Genomic DNA, 12,410 nt, shown 5'->3' on the forward strand with positions numbered 1-12,410 from the left:
GCAGCACTAACATAGACAGTGAAATATTTATATATTTGACTTTACCCGACTGTGAATCAGTGTCTTTTAACAACCTAGTTAGAGGAGCAACTCAAAATATGGAGTGTAGCCAATGTAAATCAGAAATGTCTTCAAGAATATTTATACAAAGATATGCACAGTATGCAATTTTAATGTTGCAACGTTGTTCAGCTAATGGAAGAAAATTGGAAACTTTAATTAAAAATGTTGTAGCCACTCAAGTATCAATGTCAGGAAGGACGTTTGTAGCGGTAGCAATTATTTTTCATGATGGTCCTTCCACAACATCTGGACATTATACTGCTTATCTAAAATGTGATAAAGTTTGGACACAATGCAATGATACTCAATTGGTTTTTAAACAACGTTTGTCTAAAGAATTACCAAATTCATACCTAATATTCTTAAAGCCAAAGTTTTAGGAACACAATTTGGCCTTTCAGGATTGCTATTGGACAACTTCAAAACAAAGGATTTCACGAATACTATTTGGCCTTGAGGAAAAGTATCTAAAATAATTGAGAACTTTTTGTTGTATATTTTGTCAGCATATTTTTCTACACAACATTATTTACAGTGTATAAAAATTAATAATAATGTTTTGGTATTTTCTCATTGTTTGAGAAATCGCTCTTAGAAAAAAACATTTAAGATATGTTTTATTTCTATTTTTTAGATTGTTATTGAGAATATTGAATGTTTTTTTTAAAGATAATCTTATTGATTATGGTTTTTTTTTGCCCTCTGTAATGTGATGAGTACAATTGAAATCACTGTTTCTAGTGAAATTCAATATATTCTGAGACCAGCAAAAAAGGCAAATGAAATGTTTTAAATTTTTTTCTGTGTTGTAAAATATATATTGTAACTGTATTTTCTTGTCTTCCACAGATTTTATAATATGTAGTTTTTTAATTATTTATTACTTTTAAGGTAAGTGTAAGTGACTATAAAAAATGGTCAATGGGATGTGCTTTTACATAGCTGAAGGAACAACCTTCATATCTGTGCAAAGATGGTTTGTATCTTTTAAAGATATATGATAACGTTTATATGCATACTGAGTGTCTCTGGGGACCCACTATCTTAGCAGATATATTCAGAAAGTGCCAGATAGTTTTATTACAGAGATGTATAAAATGGAACATGGCTTCAAAACAGCTCTCTGCAACGCACCTGTATGGGATTGAATAGAAAGACATGCTTGGGTAGTAGAGACCAGGGACTTGCAGGATTAAAAGAGACCAAATTTCTCAACATAAAATACGTTACAGAGTGTGCTTTCAAATACTCTTTGATATTTACAAGGACATTATAAGTTACTGTGTTTAGCTTTTCTTCTCTATGTAAATATGTCCTCATCATAAAAAATGCTTTGTGTTCATGGGGCGTTCTATAGCTGTTGCTGTGAGTATTTTGGACAGATATGAAGAATGACTAGTTTCTGATTATGTTAAAAGGTGTGTACTGGATAGGTCTTTAAGGATTGTTGTGTGTGAAAACACATGAAGTATTTAAAAACTAGTGTCAGAATGGTACCTAAATACACACAGTTTCACAGTGTTATTCTAGACAAGCAACTGTGTCCCTTGCATTTAATAAAACACCTTTACTACTTTGGATGGGGTAAGGTAAATAGACATATTCGTCATTTTTTAGTACTGCATTTTATTATAAGAGCCTGAGTCATTTTCTATAGTTATAAGGACTGACTGGTTTTGAATTCTACGAAAACTTAAAAATAGAATATCTTTATAAGCAATTATATTTGTACACCATTATGAACTACTAAAATTCTACTATGGAATGTTATTAGACAACTGTATTTACATAATATTTTTTTTGGGCCCAAATAGTTGATAAAGCTACCTTTGTATTATGTACTAAGAAAACTGTTAAAGTGAAGAGATTATATTTTTGTGCTAGGACCTATAACATGACAGATTTGTTATGGATAAAGGGGAGAATATTTCAGAAGACACATTGTAAATGAGCAAAAGTTTGATTGCAGTACAAAATCAATCTGTAACAGGCAGCGAGACTGATTCAGAGGACAGCAGTACTGAGATATCACCTGTGAATTTGAAAATGAAAGTAATGATGCTGATTTTTTGGAAGCACTGGATGACATAGAGTTACTGAAATCTATGAACTCTGAAATGGCAAACCAGCAGCATGATCTGGAAGATGTACCAGATGAGCTCCTTTTAGAAGCTGTGCTAAAATATGAGCTGTCTGAAGAATAATTTTTCTGTTTAATCATAATAAAGCATTGAGCACTATGTACTAATCCATTCACTGTACTAAAATTCAAGCACATATAGATTCACTCAGACACTCTCTTTACAGTATTCTACTGATTCAGTGAGTAGCCAGTACTTATGCAGCGAAGTAGGCCTTAGGACATGGAATGTTTCAAACCCTTATGCAGTATGCATGTAATCTTGTATCTACCTGCACAACTGTCTTGTATACCTTCAATTCCCAAGTGTGTATCTTTACACTATCACCAAGCATTCTGTCACTGCTGTTGCACTGTTGTAGTGACCTATTCAGCAGTATGTACTAATCCATTCACTGCACTAAAACTGAAGCAGTTATAAATTCAGTCAGGTACTGTCTTAGGGTATGGACTGCTTCAAACCCCTATACACTATGTATGCAGTCTTCTTTCCATGGGAACACTTGTCTTTCATATCTTCCATTCCCCAGTGTCTATCCTTACACTTCCAGCAAACACTCTGTCAGTGCTGCAATGTTGTGGTGACCCATTCAGCAGTATGTGCTAATCCATTTACTGCGCTAAACCTTAAGCACTTATGATATTCAGTCAGGCACTGTCCTTGCAGAACTGTAATCATTCAGTCTGTACCCAAGTACTCATGCAGCGAAGTAGGCATTGAGGCATGAACTGCTTCAAAGCGCTATGCCCTATGCTTGTAGTCTTCTATCTACCTGCACACTTGTCTTTTATACTTTCAATTCCCTAGTCTGTATCCTTACACTTCCACCAAGCAGTCTGTCACTGATGTTGCACTGTTGTAGTTACCCATTCAGCAGTTTGTTCTAATCCATTCACTGCACTAAAACTCAAGCACTTATAAATTCAGTCAGGCACTGTCCTTGCAGAACTGTAATCATTCAGTCAGTACCCAAGTACTCATGCAGCAAAGTAGGCCTAAGGGCATGTACTGTTTCAAAGCACTATGCACTATGCCTGTAGTTGTCTATCTACCTACACACTTGTCTTTTATTCCTTCATTTCCCTAGTCTGTTTCCTTTCAATTCCCCCAAGCAGTCTGTCACTCCTGTGGCACTGTTGTAGTGACCCATTCAGCAGTTTTTTCTTATCCATTCACTGCACTAAAACTCAAACACTTATAAATTCAGTCAGGCACTATCCTTGCAGAACTGTATTCATTCAGTCAGTACCCAAGTACTCATGCAGCGAAGTAGACCTTAGGGTATGAACTGCTTCAAACCGCTATGCACTATGCTTGTAGTCTTCTATCTACCTACTCCCTTGTCTTTTATACCTTCAATTCCCTAGTCTGTATCCTTACACTTCCACCAAGCAGTCCGTCACTGCTGTTGCACTGTTGTAGTGACCCATTCAGCAGTTTGTACTAATCCATTCATTGCACTAAAACTCAAGCACTTATAAATTCACTCAGGCACTGTCCTTGCAGAACTGTAATCATTCAATCAGTACCCAAGTACTCATGCAGCTAAGTAGGCTATAAGGAATGAACTGTTTCATAGCACTAAGCACTATGCTTGTAGTTTTCTATCTACCTGCACACTTGTATTTTATACCTTCAAATCCCTAGCCTGTATCCTTTCACTTCCACCAAGCAGTCTGTCACTCCTGTTGCACTGTTGTAGTGACCCACTCAGCAGTTTTTTCTTATCCATTCACTGCACTAAAACTCAAGCACTAATAAATTCAGTCAGGCACTATCCTTGCAGAACTGCATTCATTCAGTCAGTACACAAGTACTCATGCAGCGAAGTAGGCCTTAGGGTATGAACTGCTTCAAAGCGCTATGCACTATGCTTGTAGTTTTCTATCTACCTGCACACTTGTCTTTTATACCTTCAATTCCCTAGTCTGTATCCTTCCATTTCCACCAAGCAGTCTGTCACTGCTGTTGCACTGTTGTAGTGATCCATTCAGCAGTTTGTTATAATCCATTCACTGCACTAAAACTCAAGCACTTGTAAATACAGTCAGGCACTGTCCTTACAGAACTGTAATCATTCAATCAGTACCCAAGTACTCATGCAGCGAAGTAGGCTTTAGGGCATGAACTGTTTCAAAGCACTAAGCACTATGCTTGAAGTTTTCTATCTACCTGCACACTTGTCTTTTATACCTTAAAATCCCTAGTCTGTATCCTTTCACTTCCACCAAGCAGTCTGTCACTCCTGTTGCACTGTTGTTGTGACCCACTCAGCAGTTTTTTCTTATCCATTCACTGCACTAAAACTCAAGCACTTATAAATTCAGTCAGGCACTATCCTTGCAGAACTGCATTCATTCAGTCAGTACCCAAGTACTCATGCAGCGAATTAGGCCTTAGGGCATGAACTGCTTCAAACAGCTGTGCACTATGCTTGTAGTCTTCTATCTACCTGCACACTTGTCTTTTATACCTTCAATTCCCTAGTCTGTATCCTTACACTTCCACCAAGCAGTCTGTCACTGCTGTTGCACTGTTGTAGTGACCCATTCAGCAGTTTGCACTTCCCATTCACTGCACTAAATCTCAAGCACTTATAAATTCAGTCAGGCACTGTCCTTGCAGAACTGTGTTCATTCAGTCAGTACCCAAGTACTCATGCAGCGAATTAGACCTTAGGGTATGAACTGCTTCAAACCGCTATGCACTATGCTTGTAGTCTTCTATCTACCTACTCCCTTGTCTTTTATACCTTCAATTCCCCAGTCTGTAATCTTACACTTCCACCAAGCAGTCCATCACTGCTGTTGCACTGTTGTAGTGACCCATTCAGCAGTTTGTACTAATCCATTCATTGCACTAAAACTCAAGCACTTATAAATTCAGTCAGGCACTGTCCTTGCAGAACTGTAATCATTCAATCAGTACCCAAGTACACATGCAGCTAAGTAGGCTATAGGGCATGAACTGTTTCAAAGCACTAAGCACTATGCTTGTAGTTTTCTATCAACCTGCAAACTTGTCTTTTATACCTTCAAATCCCTAGTCTGTATCCTTTCACTTCCACCAAGCAGTCTGTCACTCCTGTTGCACTGTTGTAGTGACCCACTCAGCAGTTTTTTCTTATCCATTCACTGCACTAAAACTCAAGCACTTATAAATTCAGTCAGGCACTATCCTTGCAGAACTGCATTCATTCAGTCAGTACACAAGTACTCATGCAGCGAAGTAGGCCTTAGGGTATGAACTGCTTCAAAGCGCTATGCACTATGCTTGTAGTTTTCAATCTACCTGCACACTTGTCTTTTATACCTTCAATTCCCTAGTCTGTATCCTTCCATTTCCACCAAGCAGTCTGTCACTGCTGTTGCACTGTTGTAGTGATCCATTCAGCAGTTTGTTATAATCCATTCACTGCACTAAAACTCAAGCACTTGTAAATACAGTCAGGCACTGTCCTTACAGAACTGTAATCATTCAATCAGTACCCAAGTACTCATGCAGCGAAGTAGGCTTTAGGGCATGAACTGTTTCAAAGCACTAAGCACTATGCTTGAAGTTTTCTATCTACCTGCACACTTGTCTTTTATACCTTAAAATCCCTAGTCTGTATCCTTTCACTTCCACCAAGCAGTCTGTCACTCCTGTTGCACTGTTGTTGTGACCCACTCAGCAGTTTTTTCTTATCCATTCACTGCACTAAAACTCAAGCACTTATAAATTCAGTCAGGCACTATCCTTGCAGAACTGCATTCATTCAGTCAGTACCCAAGTACTCATGCAGCGAATTAGGCCTTAGGGCATGAACTGCTTCAAACAGCTATGCACTATGCTTGTAGTCTTCTATCTACCTGCACACTTGTCTTTTATACCTTCGATTCCCTAGTCTGTATCCTTCCACTTCCACCAAGCAGTCTGTCACTGCTGTTGCACTGTTGTAGTGACCCATTCAGCAGTTTGCACCTATCCATTCACTGCACTAAATCTCAAGCACTTATAAATTCAGTCAGGCACTGTCCTTGCAGAACTGTATTCATTCAGTCAGTACCCAAGTACTCATGCAGCGAATTAGACCTTAGGGTATGAACTGCTTCAAACCGCTATGCACTATGCTTGTAGTCTTCTATCTACCTACTCCCTTGTCTTTTATACCTTCAATTCCCCAGTCTGTAATCTTACACTTCCACCAAGCAGTCCATCACTGCTGTTGCACTGTTGTAGTGACCCATTCAGCAGTTTGTACTAATCCATTCATTGCACTAAAACTCAAGCACTTATAAATTCAGTCAGGCACTGTCCTTGCAGAACTGTAATCATTCAATCAGTACCCAAGTACTCATGCAGCTAAGTAGGCTATAGGGCATGAACTGTTTCAAAGCACTAAGCACTATGCTTGTAGTTTTCTATCAACCTGCACACTTGTCTTTTATACCTTCAAATCCCTAGTCTGTATCCTTTCACTTCCACCAAGCAGTCTGTCACTCCTGTTGCACTGTTGTAGTGACCCACTCAGCAGTTTTTTCTTATCCATTCACTGCACTAAAACTCAAGCCTTATAAATTCAGTCAGGCACTATCCTTGCAGAACTGCATTCATTCAGTCAGTACACAAGTACTCATGCAGTGAAGTAGGCCTTAGGGCCTGCACTGCTTCAAACCCCTATGCATTGTCTGTATCCTTACACTTCCATCAAACACTCTGTCACCCCTGTTGCACTATTGTGGTGACCTCTTCAGCAGTCTATGCTAATCCATTCACTGCACTTAAACTCAAGCACTTATACATTCAGTCAGGCACTGTCCCTGCAGAACTGTAATCATTCAGTCAGTACCCAAGTACTCATGTAGCGAAGTACTCCTTAAAATATGGACTGCTTGAAACTCCTATGCACTATGGGGCCTATTATCAAGCCCCTTATCGTCGCGTTATCAGCACTTTTCTGCCGATATCGCAGCAATATTTGCATCTACCTATTATCAAGGCAGCGTTAAGTCAATTAACATGTCTTAAAGTAGCGGTAATTGACTTAACGTTGCCTTGATAATAGGGCCCCTTTCGCGATAAACTCATCGTGAAAGGTGGTGTCTTAGTTCTATCTAGGACCCTAAATTCGATAGTCCTGATTTATGCCCTTATGTGGTTATAATCGATAATATCCTTATAAAGGCATAAGAATCATATCCATATTTAGTCATAGCCCATGCTGTCCAAATTAAGCAAGGCTACTTCCCCAGGCTCCTAGCAAGTACAACGAGTTCTGTAAACAAACCAAACCTCCAGCAACCTGGGAATTCCCCATTGCTTTTGTTTTGATTTCGTCCTAGAACTCCTGTGAGCACTCTAAGAACGGCCAGTTCTTAGTGACATCTTTATTGACATTTTATGTCCAACCTTACGTCAAAACCCGGCACCTTCCAGGTATAAATATACCAACGCCGCCTTAAGCAAACACACGGTGGTGGTTTTGGAGCAGAGCAGCTATCTACTTGCCCGAGAGCCCAGCTGATGCGAGAGCCCACGGAAGCTGCCCCTCCTCTTTGACGCACTGAAAGAGACGCTGTCTTTTCTCCTGCCGAGAAATCCAGCTCCGGTGTTTCCAGATACCTTCACGGATTACTGGGATATCGAGTCCTGAGAGAGAGATACAAGACCTCCTGCTTTCTATTAACCCAGGTACGGAGCTGACTAAAACCGTAGAGAGAATTCTTGATTCAGATTCTTGGCAAAACCAACTTAACTTAAACTGCTACTTACTTACTCCTTCCCACGTATTAGGCTTAGGTCAGGTACACCGGGGTAGGCGTATTTAGAAGCACCAGTTGAGTACGTTAGTCAATGTATATAAGTATGTATATATTTTATCTATTTTAAAGTATCTTATGGCTAAGAAACCATATCAATGTTTTTACAGTATTATTTCTTAATTCTCCTTCTACTGTACACACTTTACTTTACTATGAGTATTGCAATTGTGGCAATTCATTTCTCTTGTATGAGAAAGAAGACTGCTCAATAAATAACAACCTTTTATTGAAAAAGCCCGTCTCTCTTTTCTCTGCACTCTGGTGAAACTAAGTATGCACACTTGACTGAGTGAAATAGCTGTTTATTGTTTTCACACGACTCTAGAGATACACTCTTATTCTGAGGGAGCAAAGTTGTCATGTTATATGGTTGTCAGAAGCTAATCCCTTCTTGTCTATCCAAGGAGGTTAAACTCCTCCTCGTTTATTCCAGAAAGTTTCTAGTGACCTCTGAGCTAGCTGGCAAAAACTTAAGTCTAATATAGTCAGTAGAGACCTAGTCGACCTCAGTCCTACGTCTACACTGCTGAATATATTATTCCAATGCGCAGATCCTATTGGGAATATAGGAACTACACTACAGTGGCATGCAGTGGGTGTTGTGGTGGGCGTTCCACCGCAACACCCATTCACTTTGACACGGCCACCTATTATCAAGAGAGGCGATAATAGGTGTCAGCCCCGAATTTAAGAACAGGTAAGACCGGTTCTTAAGGCGGCGAAATGAGGAGAAATTATTAATTTCTCCTTGTTTTTGCTTTTTCCATGTGTGTTGCCTTGTGCAGCACACATGGAAAAAGCAAAATGCCAAGGTTTCTTTATGTACAGGAAGGTGTCCCTTCCTGTACATAAACAAACCTCTTTTAAAAAATGACAATTTGTTCCTTATATGTGTGCTGCATGAAGCAGCACACATGTAAGTTACAAAATGGCATTTAATGCTTTGTTTATGTGCAGGAAGGAACATCTTCCTGTACATAAACAAACTTTCCCTGCCTGCGCTGGCGTTAAATTGTAAAACTTATTGCCATCGCAGGGGGAAACGCTAGGCTGCACCATATCCTTGATAATATTGTGCAGCCCAGCGATTCTGAAGTGGCGAAGAGAGGTGTTAAACCAATACAGCTAACACCTGTCTTTGTCACTTTGGTGGTAATCTGCCCCTTTATATGCAGTGTTGCATCTACCTGCTCACTCGTCTTTCACACCTTCAGTTTCCTGGTCTGCATCCTTACACTTTCGCCAAGCACTCTGTCACTGCTGTTGCACTGTTGTAGTGATCCATTCCGCAGTATGTACTAATCCATTCACTGCATTAAAACACAAACACTTATAAATTCACCCAGGCAGTTTCACCAGCAGTGCAGAGGGAAGCATAGACGTATAACATATGTATGTACATATGTTACATTCATGTGCTTCAGAAGTACTACAGTATGCTGCAATACAACACCTTATAGAGTTAGGCTGTAGCACTTCCTTATAGGTCTGCACTTTTACATTCACCATACACAATTAATGTATTATTTCATTCATTTATGCGCTACACATTCATTCAAAAAAACTTTTACACACTATCATAATAATATAGCTCTTTTTTGACCAGTGAAGTTAGTTCTTAAAATAATTTTTTTTTGTGTCTTTTTTGTAGTTTTGTATTTTTGGGGGATTTTTGTTGTTGTTTTTTTTAAAGGTAAAAAAGGAACTGCATAAACAAAACAGTCTGCAACGGAAACAAATAAACAAAAAAAAAATTAATGGCGGGAGCAACGGTGCTCCTGTTTGCGCCTGCAAATCAAATCAATAGACTGTTCGGAGTAACATAATGTTTCTTCACAAAATTTGCAAAGAATGATAAGGTCTCCAAAATCGGGACAGATGTTAGGATGTGGACTAGATGGTGCATAATTGCGAGGATGAAGAGTCTTTACATGTCGTACCATGCTGGTGGTTCAAAATGAATATTTTTTATTCAGATCACCTCTAGAAAGCTTGGTCCCACACACCTTGCAGGTGACCTTGGCTGCATTCACTTTCTTTTCTCCGTCTGGAAATGTAAAAAACTTCCAGATCAAAGCTTCCTTCCTTTTTGGCTTTGCATCTTCAGCAAGAAATTCTTCTTCTGAAAAGTGTTCAGATCTATCTTCATCCTGGCGTGCAGCAATATTAAAGATGTCTTCAAAAACACAGGGGCTTCAGAAAACAGATGGATCTTCAGTGAAAGTCAAAGAAGAATGATTAAAATGGGGGGGTCGTTCAACAGTTAGAATAGGAAGTATTATGTACAATCAAATCTCTGGTTTTGAAGTCACATGTGGTGCGCGTACGGTGCTCTTATGATGCGCATACGTATGACGTACACTGCGATTTGCGTAATTGCTTGTAAAAGAAATACACGCTATTAAAAGTAAATAAATACTATTTCCATGATTATCTCAGATAATGTCCTGCCTTAATATTAACATTAAATACATAGATATATCTTTTTAAACATTAAGAAACTTCCGCGGAGTACGCGTACGGTGCGCTGTACAAATGTACATGACGTCACGCGGAAGCGCCTATGTGACAGGGAACGTCAAATCGTATTCGTTACATATGTGCGGGTACGCGTTCAGTACGATTACAGATATAAAGGATCGTGCGAGGACGGTACTCGTACCGTACGTTTACCACAAAAAAATATATATGGAAATTTATTTTAGTATATTGAAGAAAAAAATATTTTAAAAAATCATTTTTGAATTTAGTTTTTTTATTATTTTACATTAAAAATATGTAATGTAATTTAAAAAACGAAAATAACTAAAAATAATTATATAAAATGTAGGAAATTAGTATAAAAAACATAAATATAACAATTAATACATTTAAAGATTGGCATTTACAAAACCTATGAAATTCACTGAAAAAAGCATAGGTTTTAGGCATGTTATAGTTAGGAATTAGCATTTAAAAAACCTTGCAAATTCACTGAGAAAAAAACATAGGTTTTACATTTGTTATAGTTAGGAATTAGCATTTAAAAAACCCTAGAAATTCACTGAAAAAACTATAGGTTTCACACATGTTATAGTTAGCTGGACATTTCACTCATACAAAACCATTGAAATTCCCTTGTTATAGTTAGTTGTACTAACTATAACTCGCGCGCCCGTAATCCACTGCTGATGATGTCACATATTACATCATTCATGACATGGTCAGTGACATCACTGATGACATCACTGCTGACATCTTACATTTCCATAGAAAAAGGATCTTTTGAATTGGGTAATTGGCTTGTTTGATCATTCTTAGTGACATTTTTCAAAAAGGTGTCAATGCAGGTTTTGCTTGTCATGGAAAGTTTGGGGGTGATCTGTGCAGACAGTTATGAGAAATAGGGGCATGAAATAAGGGTACATTTGAAATGTTAATTACCAGAGGAACGTGATAGCCCTAACTCCTGAATGGAATTACTTTGGCTGAAAACTAGAAGTTTTATGCATTTTGTGCTTTTGTTTAGTGTAAATCTGTTCAATAGTTTTTCAGTGATTTAAGTTGAACATGTTTGTGATATCTCTGGTCGTGTAGCCTTCACGAAAAAAGTCGAGCTTGTACAGGGAAATGCACTGCTCGGATTGGCTGCCAACACTTCAACCAGGAAGTGTTGGCAGCCAACTTGAGACTCAGCTTTATCAAGTCCCCCCAAAAAAGTAAAAATAAAGAAAAAGGGGCAGTGTAGTAATACCCTGACCCCGATGCCATATTCTTGGGATCCCCCTCGTACCCTGCCACAGCATAAAAACATTTTGAAAAAAATGCTGCAAAATCATAATATACGAAAATTCTTCTGGGCTTGCTTTCAAATAACCCCTAGTTGGGCCAGCTCCTGGGGGCTTATAATAAATATATGAGGGGGCACGTGGGAGCCCCCTCCTAGAGATTATCGAGGTCCTGGGGTCTGACACCTCCCTAGGGTTGTATCATTAACATTTCCTGGGGAGCCTTGCAGCTCACTTACTGCCCTGTGGACTGCCACTTCTGCGGGGCACAAATGAAATACTAAAATAATGCCCAGAGGCCCTATCTCATCTCCCGCTGCTCCAGGGACTGCCACCTCCCCAAGGCAAAAAAAATAATGTGAAGGAGGTCAGTTTAGGACCCTTGGGGAACTACCACCTCCCATTGCTTCCTTAACAAAGGACGGGTCATGCAACCCTCCTTCAGGAGCCCTAGTTGGCCCTGGAGACCGCCACTCCCAAGGGCTGGTTCCAGCAATGTCCCTTGCTGCCCACTGCTGGGACATTGCAGTTTGCTATAGCTGGTCGGGAGCACCACTTCCACCAAGCCATAGCAAATCCACTCTCCTTTTAGCAAACAATAGCAAAATATGCTCTTGCTTGCTGAAAGTACAGCA

The sequence above is a fragment of the Lissotriton helveticus genome, chromosome 3_1 (genome assembly GCF_964261635.1).
Source record: "Lissotriton helveticus chromosome 3_1, aLisHel1.1, whole genome shotgun sequence".
In the NCBI taxonomy this organism is placed as follows: Eukaryota; Metazoa; Chordata; class Amphibia; order Caudata; family Salamandridae; genus Lissotriton; species Lissotriton helveticus.